This window comes from Dunckerocampus dactyliophorus, chromosome 15 (assembly GCF_027744805.1).
Source record: "Dunckerocampus dactyliophorus isolate RoL2022-P2 chromosome 15, RoL_Ddac_1.1, whole genome shotgun sequence".
Lineage (NCBI taxonomy): Eukaryota > Metazoa > Chordata > Actinopteri > Syngnathiformes > Syngnathidae > Dunckerocampus > Dunckerocampus dactyliophorus.
The window spans coordinates 10,044,562-10,063,987 of record NC_072833.1 but is presented as its reverse complement, the minus strand read 5'-3'; the positions used below and the strand labels follow the sequence as shown (position 1 = coordinate 10,063,987).

General features: G+C 39.8%; 1 protein-coding gene across 13 annotated transcripts in view; it reads left to right on the top strand.

Moving 5' to 3' along the window:
* The window catches only part of LOC129168342 (pleckstrin homology domain-containing family A member 5-like), an 86,960-nt gene that overhangs the window by 22,406 nt on the left and 45,128 nt on the right, over nt 1–19,426 (top strand). For 3 of the 13 annotated variants that reach the window (XM_054753503.1, XM_054753504.1, XM_054753502.1), the window contains exon 2: nt 12,015–18,917. The exons of the other annotated variants lie outside the window; for them this stretch is intronic. The gene's annotated coding sequence lies outside the window, so the exon portion shown is untranslated. The remainder of the gene's footprint in view (nt 1–12,014; nt 18,918–19,426) is intronic. 13 annotated transcript variants of the gene reach the window in all.

Sequence of the window (19,426 nt, the reverse complement as noted above, 5' to 3'; positions counted from 1 at the left end):
CTGGAGAACAGGAATTAACCTTGCTTTAACCTTGCTTACCTAACAGGTTTTCAGTTTAGCATGTGGCCAAACACACAGGTCTTCTTTTTTTTTCAGTTGCAACGTACCCTTATTTATTTAATGAAACCTTTTGTTGCCTTTTGTTCTGGTCACCAGAGATGTACTGTTGGCATGTATTTCTCTCTAGGGCACCACCATTTAATCTCAATATTATGCATTTTTAATGCTTACAAATGGGAGTAAAGCATCGCTCTTCACTTGTCTGAAGCATGACTTAATGTGTCAAGTGAACCTTGTATCACCGCTATTAAAAATGCAGACAGCACAGCTGTTTCTTCTTTCTCAGTGTCATACGTAGCATTGTCCTCCTATAAGCATGACAATGTCCTTGTGGTTGTGGTTAACTGGTATGGGATGTAGAGAAGACAGCCATCAAGACACGAACAGTAACTGCTATGCTTTATTAATAACGTACGTTTAGTGCAGGCTCAAGAAGCTGCTGCATCACAGATGCCAGTTCAAAAAAGTGGTGTTTGCGTTTATCTTATTAAGACACTCAGGACATCTGCAAAAACAGACATATGTTGAATTACATTTTTTGAAATTTATGTATGCAATTATTAGGTATGTCCGATAATATCGGTATGCCGATATTATCGGCCAATATGGCCCTTTAAGCACCAAAGGCGCAACATTGTTGAATTTGCCTCATACTTTACACCAGGAGATGGTGGACATCTAACTTTAATCTGAGCGTGTTTTGTGGCCATGTTTCTGTGCAGAATTTGGGAGTTGGTGGACTTTATTGACTTGGACGTGGCAGTCCGCTTGCCATGTATGCTTTAGCCGATGCTTTGCTTGGCCGTGTTTGGGGTGGCGGGGCATGGTGGGTTGTCGAAGCGCCGCCGCTGCTAGTGAGGGGTGGGGTGGCGCAAATGTGGAGGAGCGCGGAGGTGATGGCGGGAGGACGCGGCGCTGGACCCCTCGGTGGAGGGTGAGCGGCTGCCGGATTCCTCTGGTGTTTGCTTGCAAGAGTTGTACAGTGTTATTTGCGGTCATGTCGGAAAACTAATTGCTGATGCTCTATCCGTTGGCTTCGCAGCAGATGTATGTTGAGATGGATGGACGGACGGAAGGATGGATAGATGGATGCATAGATACTTTGTTAATCTCCAAGAGAAATTCACATTTCCAGCAACTCTGCAAAAATGTCATAATGAACTTAATCACTAAAATAAAACAACCAAGGCAAGACATGAGAGCTAAGAATAATAATAGAAGATAAGAATAAATAAATAAATACAGAACAGATCATGTCAAATTTGTTTTGCAATAATACATCATGATACATGATTATAACACACAATAAGTCCAGTCCTGTCCTTCCACGACAGGAGATATGTGATGTTAAACATATCAGTATCGGTATCGGTTGATATTGGAATCGCGAATTGACAATTGGACAATATTGGCCTATCGGATAGCGGCAATCCCTAGCAATGATTTATTTACTGTTTTGTATTGTGATTGGCAGGTGACCAGTCCAGTCGCCAAAGTCAGCTGGGATAGGCTCCAGCATACCCCCACAACCCTAGTGAGGACAAGCAGCATAGAACATTATTGGATGGATATTTATTATTATTATTTATTTATTTAACACTCCATTGCATCAGCTCTTCTATTGTTACACATCCTTCATTCTTTTCAGTTTCTTTTTTTATGTTAAACAGGAAGTGAATAGACTCAGTTGTCTGTAATTGCTAAGACATGGAGAAGGGGTAGGATTAAATAAACTGCTTCTACTGGCTCCTTTTCGGACATGTTGAATTGTGCAAATGTAAACGTGATGCTCCTTAATGTAACCTAGTAAAGCATGTTTGAAACAAAAGTATTATCATTTGCCAATCAATAACCGTTACAATTATTATTATTACAATGATATTGCATATAAACAATACAATTAATATTAATGTATATATTAGTGGGGGCAATTGAAAAAAAAAAAAGGATGAGAGTTCTAAGGGCCCAATAAAAATGTATCCTGATCAAGTCCCGGTCCACCCTGGTCTACCGGTACTTAATACTGAAAATTACCCACATACGTGGTTGACCACTTTTATAGACATAAAGTTTGAGGGGGTCAAAGGTGTTACAGTATTTATATGAAAAATTGGTCAGTTTATGTCGCCCTGTGTTGTCATATTTGTTCATTTCGTCATCAGAAAGCAGCGTGAAACAACAAAGGGTACACAACACAAGTATTGTTTCGTTACGTGGTATTAAAACGTGCACACAGTAAACCTGCGAGCGATGGCTATTTTCGTTTTCGACTTTGGTTATGTTATGTTGACAAGCGCTCATGTCGACGTGAATCAGCCTTCCCGAGGGCCGTTGACGTAAATGGGGTTCCACTGTAGTAAAGCATGAGTAAATACAATGCTAAAAAAAAAATAAAGAGAACACTCAGTTCACACGCGGTCAAAACTGCTGCCTCATTATTCAAACTGTCCACTTGGGTAGCAACACAGATTGACAGTCAGTTTCACATGCTGTTGAGCTAATGGAATAGACAACAGGTGGTGTGTTTTTTTCCACTTTAATTTTGAGTGTGACTCCAAATCCAGACCTCCATGGGCTAATAAGTTGGATTTCCATTGATCATTTTTGTGTGATTTTGTTGTCAGCACATCCAACGATGTAAAGACCAAAGTATTTAAGAAGAATATTTCATTAATTCAGATCTAGGATGTGTTATTTCAGTGTTCCCTTTATTTTTTTGAGTAGTATATTTTTGGTGGGGCCCAAAGTGATGTTTTTTTTTTTTTTTTTTCACAGGCCCCAAAACCCTGGTGCCGCCCTTGGTACTAGTAGTCGAACAGACTGTGGTGCTGTAGGATTGCAACTGTATGGGGGGGGAACTCTGCTTGACAGCCTGTCCAATTTGCCGAGTTTGGCATGTGCATTACAGTGCATGAGCTCCCAAGCACTGTAAATTCATTAAGTTGAAACGGCAGAGGTCTTCACTCATCGCTGAAAATGACATTTTCTCAGAAGGAGGATCATTAATCTTAACAAGCTCAGCTTCATTATCATTCCAGGGTTGTGGTCTAACGGGGTGTTCCCCAAAATACAGATAGTCCTATAATCTGTTAGTCTTACTTGATTTTCTTTTATAGTAATAGGTGTAGTTTTGTAAAAAAAAAAAAAAACTCTTTGAATGCAGTTTGGCTGCTGAGTTTTTGTTAGAAGCTTGAAGCCATGATTAAAGAGCTACCGATAGCCATCTTGTATCACAGTGTAATAGATAATAGATGATGTTTTGGTGGTTGTAAGCATTTCTGATGATCTTCATCAGAACACTCTCTGTGGCGTCATGGAAGCGTCACATTGCATTATATGCTCCGTGAGGTATTAGATATTTAGTTCCACTGCACTTTCTATCATGGGTGGTGCTGCTTGTTGGTCAATGAGAAAGAAAGAAATAATTATCTCAGCGTTTGTATTAAAGGCAGCATGTCTTTTAAAAGGCGCACACAGAGTAGCTCTGTTTAAAACAGGCTATTTCTGCGTTCTCTCAGGTTCTCTCCGGGTACTCCGGCTTCCTCCCACATTCGGAAAATATGCATGCTAGGTTAATTGGAGACTCTAAATTGTCCATTGGTGTGAAAGTGAGTGTGAATGGTTGTTTGTCTATACTGTATGTGTCCTGTGATTGGCTGGCTCCTTTATGAGCTACTCGGCATTAGCTGGTGAGATAGGAGACCACTGTGATAGTAGCACCATCATAAGGCTGGACTCACTATGATTTATGTTCATTAATAAAACCACACACGAATAGTGTTTTGAGGGCAAGACATAATTAGTATGATGACAACAAGAGAGTAAAGTTGTTCCGTGACACTTGAAAAAGTTAGTACGTACCCTATGAACGTGATATCCACTTGTGGTTTCCCCATGGGTCAACAACGAGCTTCAAATTAACTGGTTGTTGGTTTTAAAAACAAAATGTCAAAGTGGTAAAAAGTCACATTTGGAGTCTGAAGACCAGAGGCTAAGTGGATAACTCTAGCTAACTGCTAGCTAGCTAGCCGCCGCCAATGCAAAGTACCGTACAACCAGTGACAGCTAGGCACAGCATGTAAACAAAGACGAATAGTCGAAATGAGATAGATTTGGTCAGGGAGCGATCAAACAGGCTGGCATCCATTGGCGTAGCCTGTGTCAAGCTCACTATGAGACACGTCATTTTGTTGGCAACCTTACATGACACAGCAGACATGTAGCATTTGCTACAATCGGTTTTTGTGATCGGCTTTCAAATCACATGCTTTTTAACTGAAATCGGTGGCTAATCGATTGGAGCGACAGTTATCGCCCAGCAACATTTGTTATCGTAACAGGCCTCGTTAATTACAAGAGTTAATTACAACCCTAATGTTAAACCCAGCTATTATATTTGCCTCTAAATTAAATAGGATCAAGAAGAGGAGCCTAGGAAAAGGGTTTAGGGTTGTTATTAACCCTTGTTACTAACCCTAAGTATTTATTAAATTGGCTCAATGAGATGAGCCTAAAAAAAGGGGTTAGTGCTGATCATAACTCACATACATCACATAATGCATAAGCTAAGTTTGGCCTGGTCTTAAAGGAGATTAGTTTGATGAACCGGACAGCCCCTGACAGATTTAGTCCAACTAATTCATAACAGTGGGGCAAACTATATTTATTTTGCCAAGTACTGTGTGTAAGCATATCAAATGCTGAATGAAACTATTGAATTCTGCAGGGCTGGTAAGAAAGAGTGCTTTTGGGCAAACACCAGCAGAACTGCCAGCCCCATTATGCCAAATGTCTGCCACCCACATGATGCACACATACAGTACGCTTCCTCCCACATGCACCAGCCATACTTTACTGCTGCACCGTTGGGAGGGTGCGTGCAGTCCTTCCACGACTAATTGAAATGATCTGCTCTGCAATGAAGTGTGTGTGTGTGCGTGCGTGCTTCGTTGTGCTTGGTCTCTCTAGTGCTCATCGTATAGGCTGCTGGAGGCCGGATTCAGGAGCATACCCATCCTTAAATGGTCATCCTAGTTTTTACATGTCTGTGTCACGTACCCCAAGCCCCCCCAGCAGTGTTGTAGAAGTTTGTGGTTCTCACTGTTCAGTGAATTAGTTGTACATTGCTGATTGGGGAAAGTGGAACTTCTAGGTCAAGCTCGATATATTCTGGAACGCTGTGAAAGCAGAGACTATGTTCACGCTGGGTTTGGTTAAAATATACTCTGGAGAGGTTGCTCCGATAGGGTTGCTTGTATGACAAAGTGTAAAACCTGTCATCAAAACCAAATTAGCCGACCCAGGCACCTTGAAGACGTAGGTGGGTCTCGGACAGAAGTTTGGAGCCTGAGATAAAATTTAGGCCAAACGCATGGACCAGAATTAAAATGGCGTAAAATCTTAGGTAGTATGTAATTAAAAATATCAGCGTGTCTCTATGTGGCTTGTCTACATCTGCTTCTGTGGCTTACCAGCTACAAAGCAGCAAAATATAAAATCTATCCATCCATTTTCTACACCACTGGTTCTCATAACAGATGTGTTCACACTTTAAACGCTGACCAATCATGTTGTGACTTTATGAATATATATATATATATATATATATTTTTTTTTACTAGGAAGCCAGTGAGAAGGTTTACGTGCACACCAGTCGGATGTTTTCACACTTTTGTGTGAAGTCCCAGTTTACATGCGCTATCTCTTAATTCCATTGTCGGCTAAATGCTGCTAGTGGGAGATTTTGGTCATTTTGATTTTTTTTGGACAGTTCATACTCGGACTCATTCATCATGCGTGTCTGTGTGGGAGTTCTTTCTGAAAAATGAATGGAACACAGGCAGTTGCTTCCTGCTAAACTGGAGCCATTATTTTGCATGTGTTTGCAATTGCAAAAACAACAGTACTCAGCCATGCCACTGCCATGCCATGCACCGATGCATTTGTAGTCTTTTTTTTTTTTGATGGTATGTTCTAGGTCTCTGGGGAAAAAATGTGAATCACAATTTTCTTGCTTAGAGTGAAGGAGTGACGAGTGCGATTCTCTTGGGTGATTTTTTTCCCGCACACACGCACTCCATGTTGAGGGCTCTGTGCTTACGTTTAAATAAAATAAATGGTTTTTTTTAATCATTATTATTATTAGACCCCTAATTGTTTTGTTCTGCTTGAAAGAAACTTCCAATGGTCTTTCAAACGTTCATCATACCCGGAAGGATAGTTGACGAGGGACTTTCTTAATAGAAATTAGATGAAAGACTGAAAATAATCCATCAAGCAAAGTACATTGACAGTACATTTATGCATGTAATCAAGACAAGTCCATTAATTAATGCGATCGCTCCTGCCTTAATGATAGATGCCACCGGCAAGGCTTGTTGCTGGCGTCAGCCGTCAGCAGATAGAACCAGGGTAGCGGTGCCAGCTCGCCCTGGTCAGAGAAGATAGATAGATACTTTATTTATCTCCAAGAGAAATTCACGCTGAAGCTCGCTGTGAGACTCGGACAGGGAGGAGTGTTGGCTGTTATGGCCGTTATGCCAAGGACAATGCAGTGTGTGAACCTTTTGAGTACAATGGCAGCGATAGTGATGTTGCTCGTAAAGTAAAATCTGAAAAATTGTCATCATAGAAATTTAATTCCATTAATTACGTTTTTTGTGCAGCCCTGGTATGTTCTTAAAATATCAAAGGATGCAGCTAAAGTGAACCTTTTTGCCTCCGCGCCTTTTGTATTTGTAGGTCTCACTTTAAAATGTTTCATTGGCATCTCAGTAGGACTTCAATCATACTTCAGTGGATGAATTAATATTTCAGCCCTGCGAGGCAACTGAGCCCTAAATCCCTTCCCCGACACAAAGACGGAATCTCTTCTTGCTTCATCTGAATTATTCAACCATTTGTCAGAATCATAAATCTGTCTTTTAGGGCTCTTCATCCTCTAATAATTAAATCATTGGTATTAAAAGAAGCCCCCCCCCCTCAATATTCATGCGGAAAATATTCTCAAAGCCTAATGTTGACTCTAAGGGATCTTTACGGTGCCTTTTTAAAAAGCAGATGAACTTAATGTTGAGCATGAATCATTAATATACGTGATGAATTTTACATTAAGCCTATCCCTCTTTTTTTCAATTATTTTTGTCAACCACCTCCATGCAGTTATGATTTCATATCTGTGTTTAATAACACAAAATATGTGTGAAGTAAGTTGACAAGAAAATATTAATGCTCCAGTTGTTTTTGTTTCCTCCTTAGTATGCTCAGTGTATTGTACATTTGTCCAAATGATACCAACTCTTGTACAGTATGTATTCATGTAGTTGATGGAGTGATCGACGTTCTGGTACGCTATAATCATGGTTGAGTACGTACCCCTGTTTCAGGTCCAAGCAAATCAATGTACTATCTAATAAAATATCTCATCAATAAGGAATTAATTTTATTTTAAGAATACGTCTAGGGCCAATAAACACAAGGTGCGGGCCTAAGCTGACCCCCGTGTGTTACTTTGTAGTTCAATTGATGCAGACAAGTGCATAACTTTCATTTTTAGTAAATGAAAGTTCCTTATATGCTAGGGGAAACGCTACACTACAAATTTCAGTATCGATATGACGCTAAGTAGATGAGGGAGGAAAAACTACTTCCGGCTCTTGGAGGTTGTGAACAATATACAGCAACGAGGAGTGTCACGAGACCCTCAGTTTATGAGAAGAGACGAAAACATTACAAAAAAAATGTATAGCTACGTATTGCAATCTACTAATTTAATTTAATATTACCTTGCATGCACTCTTCTGCACTGTGTGTGTATGCTACTGGCCCCGCCTCCACCCACGGAGATAGAGACTGTATGACTGACCTCACTTCGTTCATACCGTTGTTGCATAGAAGGTGCTCAATCCAATGCAGAGTGAACCCTCTTCCTGCCTGTGAGAGATGAGGAAAACAGACACGCATGGACATGCGATATATTGTGGTCGGCAAAATTATCGCGTTCATTTCATTTATTCTGTGATGAATTAATTAATGTATTTTTGTTTTAATCTTGCGAGATCTTCTGACACCACAAACAGTAACGTTATATAAATATATACAATATACTTGAACAACACAACAAAAAACACAGATAAGTGTGAAAATAAACATAGAGGAAAATTGAAAAATCTCATAATGCTAGTATCGATTTGATGCTGACACTATCCTGGTATTGTAAATATCGATATTTGGATGTCACCACTATAAAACATTTGCATGCATGACGCCAGTTTGAACTCCAATGTTTTAAAGGCATATTTTTTCTGATGAAATACCAAATTTTATGTACGACATCAGGAGTTTTTGCCCATAAAAGCTCCAACAAAACTAAGCTAGCTTGTGCTGACTCTGATGACAAAATATAGATCTTTTTTTTATGCAAATGGATGCACATGTCCTCATTTTCCTTGTCTTTCCTTTCTGTATACACCAGTATCGCTCCTTCTTGACTGTACAGTATGAACTAATCGCTACAATCAGGGGAAGTGTGGGTGGAGCAGATAACTGAACTTCTAGCACTGGCTTGTATCACTTTGATTGCACCAATCTCCTGGGAGGCAGGCAGAAGAGTTTGCCATTTTTTGTCCTTGTCGTCTTTCCATTGCGAGCCTGTATAATGATGACTTTATGCTGCGATGCAACACGTCACATATTTCAACTACGACCTTGTATGTATTGTTGTTGCCTGTTATAATTGTGCCCTGTCTGTAGCCTCACATTTGAAAGCTCCTCTTTGTTTCTCATGTACTCTACTGTACTGTAGGGCAGTACTGTTGTCATGTTAGTTGGCGGCCACAAGGGGGTACTACTCTACTAGAGTAATACTATTCTACCACTTTTTTATCTGACCTTTCACAGAGCTTGTGCCCAATATTGTTGTGGGGGGAGGTCCTAGGTGTGCATGCAGCTGTTCTTATGTCTCAACTGTGGATTGTGAATAAATCAAAAAGAGTAATTTGCAATAATACAGTAATTATGCTAACATGGTAACAAAAAAATAACAAAAGCTATACTGCTTTTCTATTCAGCTTTTCTTCACTGAAACAATATTTTATTTCAGAAAACAACTTTGGATACTACTTGGAATGACCATAATAAAGAATGAATAGATGACTTGAGCTAAGAATTATGTTGATTCAGTGGAATGGATTGATTAATCATCTCTAAAAATGGAGGCAAACTTGAGTGCACTACTTGGCTGTAACCAGCAGAGGTGCTGTTGATTCAGCATTCTCGTGTAAAGTTTAGACTAGGCTTCATTATGCTACAGCGTAGTCACTACGCCGGCCCTTCTGACGCCATCTTGATCCTGTTGTAGCTCTTTGGTGGGGGTTGAACGAATGACTTGCGTGAATTATTATTTTTAAAAACAGAAATCTGCATATATATATATATATATATATATATATATATATGTATATATATATATATATATATACACACACACACATATATATATATGCAGTTGTCGCTCACGACTTCGCGGTTTGAATTTTGCGACTTCACGCTATCGCGTTTTTTCAAAAATATATGAATAAATCACGCTGTTTCGTGGTTGAATTCCATCTATTATTAGTTAAAATATATGCATATTGAAACTACATTACCTTGCCATTTTTGTAGCAACACATTACTTTGTAGGTTATAGTAGCAACTTGCCACACCTGTAGGAATTAGTTGCACCAACTGCCAAGGTTTGATCAACCTCCATTTCTGCAGAACAGCTTTAAATTGTTGACCAATTTTGTGGTCCCTAAAACAGGCCTTTTTGTATCATTCTTAAATACACATTATTTTTCAGTTTTGGTCACCTTACCTTTTTTTTAACCTCTGGCTCTTCACTGCTTACCTTTGTACAATTTCAAGGTATTTATTGGACTTCAACTACAATAAATAAGTGGAAAAATTGGGATTTTGACAGTTGTTTGTGTAATTCTATGTGTTTTTTGCCGAAATTAGTCATTCCTAAGCATAAAAATGTCTAAAAGAAGTAAAATACAAGTATTATGCATTCAGAAGACGCATTTAAACACGCTGTGAATGATACATAGTATTCTACACAGGTCACTAGATGTCAGTAATGTTATTGTAATGTTCAATGAGACACACACGTGACAAACTTGGTAGCCGAAAAACAACAGGCTTTAATTGCAGGTTTGAATTGTCTCACAGCAGGCGCAATAATTCCTAATAAAAACTTGGTCTGTTGCTGGAGTAAGCCACGCCAAGGTAAAACTCAACTCTGAATCCCCCCCATGTCACTTTCTGTTCACCCGCCACTCAGCTCCCCAGGGAACACTCATAGCAACACACGTGCACGAGTCTTATGAAATGGCATATTTACTCTTATTGTGTATACTTGTACTATATCGGGTAATACAAGTTGGCATAGTTCATGTCTACACAACAGTACTCTATTAATGTTAAAAATTGTATTTAGAAGGTCGTAGATAGGTTTTGTATGCTCTAACTATGAAAATATTTGATTCATAAATAAGGAATTCTACTTTGCAGAAATTTACTTCTCACGGTCGTGTCTGGAACCAATCAACCATGATAAACGAGGGATTACTGTATATGTGTGTGTGTGTGTGAGACACGTACACTTTGCTGTTGCCCCCTACAGAGTGGAGGAAGTACTGTATGTATAAGCACTTCTCTAGTTAGACTGAGTGTTGTACATTTTTTGGGTGATGTTTGGCCGGCCAAATGAAAATCCCATGGGCCACCTACTGAGGACCACTGTAACATATCATAAAGTCCTAAATTTTGCCCAAGCCTGCCCGAGAAGAGCTGTCTTCTTGTGTCCATGGACCGTGTATGCAATTAGCTTCATGAGCTTTGTACCTTGTCAGTTTACAATAGATAAAAATGTACATCTAGAGCTGTTTGTTTGTTTTAATCAAAGACAACTACATTGCTTCCTCAACCATTGAAGATGTTGAACACTGTCATGTTAAATTGTATTGTCCAGCTAACACACATCAACAAGTCAGTCTTCTGTTTCAAAATGACACCAACCGAATATCTAAAACCCCTTTGAAAAACACAATTAAGTTTTGTCAGGCTGTGGTTATGCTGTGGTATGCGTTACTTTATTTCCATCCTGTATGAAGAATGCAAAAAGAGGCCGGGGGGGGGGGGTCTGGTACCGTGTAGTTGCTTGAGCACCTCCTCAAGGAACTACACGGTACCAGACCCCCCCGGCCTCTTTGACGGCCACGTCTGGCCCATGTACTTGAAACATAAGAACATCATCTCGTCTTGAGCTGAGTTTCTGATAATGGACGAAGAAAAAACAGATCTAGTGCAAAGGCTTTTAAAACGATGTCCTAAATCATGTCTGTAATTGCTATTTGTTCCTTTTTCATTTAGTTTCACTGGCTGAAGGTAGTCCATCGATTTCACAGTGTGTAAGATTTGATATGCAGCGTGACGTACATTTTCAACCTGGGGCTCGATTATTTTCGAGCGTTGACAGACGGGTGGCTCATGAAATCTTAAATGGACTGACAGACTGCTTTCGGAAGACAAACAACAAATTTTAAACCCGTGACGAGGGACAGGCATAACACGTGATACATCAATTGTCTCTTTTCCAAGTCATGATATTTTTAAATGTTCAAAATGTTAATGTGGTTTGAGGGACCCCGTGGCTCAGGTGGTTAAGTAGGACATGCTAATATGATCCACTATCAAAGTATCCTCGGGCAAACACTGAATTCTGAGCATGAAAATGGTTGGCATCACTAAGAGCATCAGTCCTTTCTTATTTTCAATTCACTCACATGAAGGCAGAAAGAAAAAAAATGTAGCTTAAGATGTTTGCTGGATGTGTATTCCACTGGAACATAACAGGAATTTCTTTTTTCTCTTCTTTTCATGTACACCTGCTGTATCTTCTCATCCACCAGGTAAGGCATTCAGCTGTATTTTTCTTCCTTTGTGTTTCCCTGTGCTGTGTGTATTACGTTTGTTGGCAATCATGTTTCATTTACTGGGTAATGGCAGATTGTGGGGTTTTTTTGTGTTGATTATTTTTATGGGCTAAACGGGAGAATGGCTCATCAATTAGATCACAATTGTCGTCAATGCAGTGAATGATTACCCCTCGATTGCATGTGCTTAATTGCCTCTGTGGATGTAGGTTGGCTGGACGTGGGTGTGTGGGTATGCTGGTTTATCTATATGTGCTTGGGGCACATGTACATTCATGTGTGTCTGCAGATGGGTAACCATGACAACAGCAGCCCAAAGCAGGGATATGGTGGCAGGCACGGAACCTGTGTGCCATCCTTTTCTCTCAGTAGAAAGAGATGCCGAGATTACACGTCTCTTCATTTCCTCTTCACCCGGTCCATTTTTTCATACTCAGTCATTTTACGTCTTGTTTTCATTCAGAATGCGCATGCAGTCATTCACTACACAGTGCAACCCATTTCTGTCGACACCCCTCGGACTGGCTGACCGGTGTCGACATAAGCGGTTGTCGACGTAACCGAAATGGAAACCAGAACTAGCCATTGCTTGCGCATTTATTTTGTCCAGAGACAGAAGAACGGCCAATAATTCTGGATTTTTGACATGGTTTTCCTAATTTCTAATGGCCTATTTCTTGTAGTATATTAAAGTTGCTCCAGAAAACAACAAAAAGACACAAATATTATTATATATTATTGATATTTTAGCTAGGGGTGTCCCCATCCGATATTGATATCGGATATAAAATAAATCCCAGATTATATTGGCCTGCATCTAAAATCTCAGATACAAGCAGTTGATTCCGGACTCCATCCAGCACGTCTATCCAGCAGCAGCAGGATAGAGCTCATGTGATTACAACAACAGCGTGTCTTAGCAGAGTAGCAAGGAGTGGGAGTGATGTCAGCCATGTGTGTTTTTTTTTTTTTTTTTGAAGACGTCACTGAGTGCAAAACTTTCAAGTTTTCCTGTGGTGGCACAGAAACGGGGAAGTTTAACACGACCAAACTCATCGCATATTTGAAGCAGCGTCCCACAGGAAACTCCCACAGGATGACAAGAAGTCATTAGCTATAACAGAAAAGATGGCCAGCCCCTACCCTAGCAGCCACGACATAGTGGATAAAACTATACCCCAGATGAAGTAAATGGGTTTGTTTTTCTCTTACTTAATGTTGCTCATTATTGTGCTTTGTTTGAGTAATATCACTTGATCAAGCCTTTTTTTTAACATTCCAAACTACAAAATGTGTAAAAAGTATGTATGATTTGTGCTGATATTGGATTGAAATCCGTATCGGCTAATATTCAAGGCCGCAATATTGGTATCTGCTCGGAAGTGAAAAAGTTGGATCGGGACTCGGCCTGTCACGATAAGAAATATAACAAAAATATTGACGATATTCGATAATTTCGTCATATTTTTGATGCCATTTTTCATAGATCATGAGGTGTAATGCACATTTGAACCACTAAATGGTACTCAAGTATAGCGTATAGCTTCAGTCAGTCACTTGCTTGACACACAAGTTGAGATCATTTTTTCATTATTTTTATGGCATAATGCGAGTACATCGTATGAAATGCAATAAACTTTAATTGATCAAGAGTATTTATTATAATCGGAATGTCAAGATGGCATTTCTGTGTGGAGTTTGCATGTTCTCCCTGTGCGTGCGCGGGTTTTCTCCCGGTACTACGGTTTCCTCCCACATTACAATAACATGCATGTTAGGTTAATTGGCAACTCTAAATTGTCCATAGGTATGAATATGAGTGTGAATGGTTGTTTGACTATATGTGCCCTGCGATTGACTGGCGACCAGTCCAGGGTGTACCCCGAAGTCAGCTGGGATAGGCTCCACCATACCCACGCGACCCTAATGAGGAGAAGCGGCATAGAAAACGGGCGGATGGATGGAATGTCAAGAGGTTTTAAATACAAAACATTAAACAAACATAAACAAAAAATTTAAAAAAAAATCGTTCTCCCAGGCAAATAGCAATCGTACTGTCTGTCAAACATTTCTAACATTTTCCGAAATGTTGGCTTTTCCACCGTATTGAATGGTTGCATTTTTTTTGCGTTCGCCTTAGAAACTACCGCTTCTGTGCTTTGATTCATGTTAGCATATGTTGTCTCAGGGCTAATTTGGTCGTCCAGTGCCACCCGCCTGGCTCACTAGTAGCCCCGCCTCCACAAAGATGTTGAATGAGAGGGCAGAGGGATCACTCTCAGCATTCATTCCACGACAGAATCAATGCGCACAGACAGATGAAGAGTGAACCCTCTTGTCATCCAGCTTGTGTAGCACAGAAAGACCAGCAGATGGAGCACACACACACACACGCACATACATGTCAATTTAGCACTCATAATTATCCACCTGGGTTTTTTATATCATTAGGCCTAATCGGGACACACCTACTGTTAGTAGATCAGCTTTCTGCATGCAGTTTGTTTTAATACACACAAACCTTTAGTAGATCAGGCCCTGTTTTTACTGTTTTATTGTGTTTTATTGTTTTTACTTTTCACAGTGGTTAACTTATTACAGCATTTCCACACTTATACAATCGTGAAGAATGTTAAAAACGTACTGGTGACAGTCTGACCCTAGAACTGATCAATGCTATTTTCAGTATGTCCTATGAGGAAACAAACAAAACTAATGTCAGTGGTACGTGTGTTTGACCTTGGATGTTTTTCCTGTAAATGCCCCATTTGCTGCATTACATTGGTAATGTGATTTCATTTATTCTTGGTTTATGGATAATTTATGGTGTTGAGGTGAAAACAAACTGAAGGTTTGCCACTTGTAGTTCATGTGTATTTTTCAAGGTGTCCAGCTGCATTTCGGTTACTGGGAATACACCAAACCGATGTCAACGGAGGAATGGCAGAAATGACAAAAGAACTGAATATCTTTAATAGCTGTTTCTCTGGGCTTGGAAGAAAGCAGTTTATGCGTTCACTGGTTGTTTAGATGACTGCTTGATATTCATCTGGAGTGCTGCACAGCACCACTGAAAACTCTGCACTGTGTGTTTTGTGAACAAAAAACAGACATGGGATTCATAGCATTTTTGACACAAATCCAGGCACATGACAAAAGAGGCAAGCATTGTTTTTAGCCCATCTAGAATAAGCATTTGGCGATAGTTTGAAACACTTGGGACGACTATTGGATTTAAGTGTGTTAATTGATCTACTGGATTGCAAGCAGCAAATGTTGGCAGCTGTGATATAGGGCAGCATTTGCAAGTTTACAGTATGATGTCTGCAATGTCATCGGCATTTTACAAGCTTTGTAAATCAACAACATATTTTTTCCGCAATGCAATCTTCCTGTTTTGACTCGCTTCGCTCTTCTTTTCTGTGTGGCCGCTAAATTGCTGCTGTCACACCAGCTGAGATTGTCCCTGCAAAGGTATCAAAATGCAAGTGGGAATCCACACAGAGTCGAATTCTGCCTTTGTTGCCAAGCAACGCAAGAGTGTGTCAGATTGTGTATTGTTTTTTGGGGGGGGGGTTTTTGGTAGGGTTGTAGAGAGCTGTGCACCTTCTTGTACACCCTCTTCAATATAATTATGTTGTATGCGTCATTCTAGCAGCACGACGGAATCATGGGTAGCATGTCTGCCTCACAGTCAGGAGATCCGGGTTATAAGAATAGGAATAGGAATATCATGAGGGTTTTCTCCGGGTGATCCGACTTCCTCCCAAAGCCTAAAAACATGCATGTTAGGCTGATTAGATGCTCCAAGGTGTGGATGTGCGTGTGAATGGTTGGTGACCAGTCCAGGGTGCACCCAACCTCTCGCCTGAGAAAATGGAGGCTATATTGTAAGATTACAGTACTAGCAAGAATAATGCGGTGTTCTTTGAATAACACATTTGAATGAATGATGATTTCTAAACTAGTTATCCTCAGTTTGTTGGAAAAAATAATAATGATACCAGGGTTTTTTGAAGCTGTGGTGGTGGGCTACATTGTCATTAAATACAGGTGTCGCGTTTGAATCGAACACTTAAATATTCTTTGGTGAACTACTCAACAACAGCTGATTGAGCTTTTGGAGACCCCTGTGATAGCATCACTGTCTAAATCTGTACACACGACGTGATTCTGTTGCACAACTTTGTCACACAAATAGCGTTTTTAAGACAAGCCATAAGTATTATAAATGATAACGAGAGCAACATGGTGATCGTAGCTCGTAGCTTGCCCGACCAAAACGAGCTAGCTAGATGCAGGCATGTCCACAAAAATGCCAGAAAGTGGAATGAGATTGAAACGTGAGCGATCACACACGCTGGCATAGGTAGGCTTACCATGTGACACACTGTCGTCAGTTGACTATACATGTTTGGGTTATTGTTCATTCTACCCATAATAAGAAAAAAAAGTGAACGTCAACAGAAGACGTGTCGCGTATCTGGTCACATACACTATACCGAGTGCCAGTAAGGCAGACAGGTGATTCCGGTGTACGCTATTTATACTGTATATGTACTGTATCCGAAAAGCATATGTAGATCTGTTCATACAATATAATACTCTGGCGTCTTTTATTTTGTAGTGGCGCACCACCACAATCAGTTACATGCAGCGGAAACCCTGGATATACTAATCAAATGCTGGTGCACTTACAGTATTTAATAATATAATGAGATGTTTATACATCTTGAACAGCATAACTATTAAAGTTGTGTAAAAGCCCCTTGAGTACAGCCATGACTCAGATGTGGTCCGTGATGAAAACATGTTTGACATCCCTGGACTCAGGTAATGAAATCCTGGCAGTTTATAAATCCTGGATGGGTGCATTTTAGTTCCAAAAAGAGTACATGTTTGGGGAAAAGAAAACATTTGGTCACACATTTAACTCAATTGAATGTGACAGAAATAGAATGTACAGAGCATGACCAAGTGGTTAAATGTCACTGAGACAGATTACTTGGACCATGCCTACTGTCAGGGTGGTGTTGGGATCAGGGGATAGTAACTCAAGAGCATATAGCCTCATTGTTCTGTAATATGCGGAAACTGGCCTCTTTTTATTCCTGCCTTTTTTGCTTGTGTTTGACATTTGTTCATGCCGCTACATGTAATTGTAAAATAAAAGCCGCCACACCTTTTAAAGCTTCAAAAAATAAGAGGGGAAACCCTGCCATGCATAAATTGCATCTTGCTAACTGCTTGCTGCAGTGATATCTAATAGCAGAATAAAACTTCAGTGTCTCTTCTTGTGAACACTGTTACACTGGAGTTACAATTTTTCATCTGTCATATTTTAGGGCACACTCACACCGGATCGGTTTGCATGAAGGTAGCAAAGACTCTGGCCTAGTGTGACCAAGAGTCTCCAAATGGAACACCTAATCCTAACTTTAGAACAAAACCTGTGTAAAATACTGCATTTTTGGATTAGTTACGAACTCATGCATACTGTGTTTTCCAGTCAATACTTACAAAATAGTTACTACGAAGGCATGTTTCTGGGGTTCGAGGACAGCTTTACATTTACCTTGGCTACTTTTTAAAGCAAAAAATCCAGGAATTACATTAGAAGGGGTTAATTGTAATTACGGTAATATTGTAGTATGGTAAAAAAAAAAAAATGTTCGCAATGTATATGATTACAAGGATTGGATTTTTCAGTATGTAGCCCATAGTGTAGAGCCCTGGTCTACACTATTTCAGCATCATCAGCCAACTCAAATACTTAAGCAAACAATATCAAAGTTTTCCAATCCACACATCGAGCATCAAATCCATGCATATTTCTTGTCGCAATAAGCAATTTCTGATTTTGCCTCTTTATTTAATCTATACCATTTACAATATACACAAATCTTTATTCACACTTATACTGTATGTGATCTAATTTGTAAATGAAAATCATTGGTATGACGTCTGACACGTTGTCCTCGCTCTCCTTGTCCCCCAGAGAGCCTCGTCAGACAGGGCGAGTTAGCTCCGCTGCCCTTTTTCCACCCACTGACAGCTGACACAACAGCGAGCCTTGCTGGCCATCATTCATCAGCTCGCGGGAGGAGGGATCGTGTTAATTCATAGACTTTTCTATTGACTCACCTTTATTACGTTCATGCATGTGCTGGCAAGTCAGTGATCTTGCTGTGTTTTTGTCTTTTTGTTCATTTCTCTTAAAATCCACTGTCTACTGCTCTTCCATGACGTCTGAAAGACCATTGGGAATGTCTTTTAAAGGAGAAAAAAAAAACAAAGAACAAGTGAATAAAAAAAAAATGCAATTAAAAATCACATTTAATATATTGTTTTAAATGGAAAAATACAATTTAAAAAATGTTTCTTGAAAGTAGAACAAGACAATGAGGAGCAATAATAATGATAATAATAATAAAAAGCAGTGTGATTTCTTTAAAACATAAGCACATGGCCATGACCATGCTGTGTGTGTTTGCGTGGGTGTGAGACAAATCATCTCAGAGAATCGCAATATCATTTTTAGGTAAGAAAAGGGGGATTCACATATTTTGCAGAATATGCTTTTTGCAGAGACAATACAAATATGTATTTTTGCAGCACATCTGACAGCTTGGTTTTGCTGTCTTCACCGGTCAGCGTCCTTTTGGGACCTAGAACAGCTTTGACATATCTGAATAATAGCACAGTGGTGACTTGGGCAGAATATTAGAAGAGGAGAGAGAAAGGCAGTGAGTGCTGTTAAGCAGCGACTTGCACTCGCAGCATCACTGCCTTCTCTCAGGGAAAAAAAGCCCATGGACAAGGCAGACATCCTCTGCTCGCTTGGCTGTTTAACTCGTAACAATTTCTACTATTCCTCCGGTGAGTCAACAATCTAGAGAGTTTAACGCTGGTGTTTTTATTTATATTCCACGTGGTTGCACCTATGCTTAGAGGAAATGTATTGGCAGAATGTTAGGGTGTACTAGAAGATTGTGATGTAATATTCACACAGGCTGTTGCCAAGGCATACTCATACAAATACGAGCTTGTTAGAACAAGCTGTACCACCATGGCTATTTTATTAACAGCAGCTCTTGTTGTCATTGCTGGATGAACTCTGAATGCACACAATATCTAAATGCAGGATTGGGGCTTTATTTGGGATGACACATCTCACGTCACTATTTGAGATCTCCAACCGACTGTTGAAATGCAGCCCATTTTTGTTGCACAATTTCCACCGCTTAGATCACAGATAATGAATAACTTATTGTCTGTAATGGCTATAAGGAAATTATTTGTGTGACTGTCTTACACAATGAATCCTGTTTGTGCCACCCCTTAATACAGTGTATTACTTTACATTTGATAGCAAATGATGACACGAA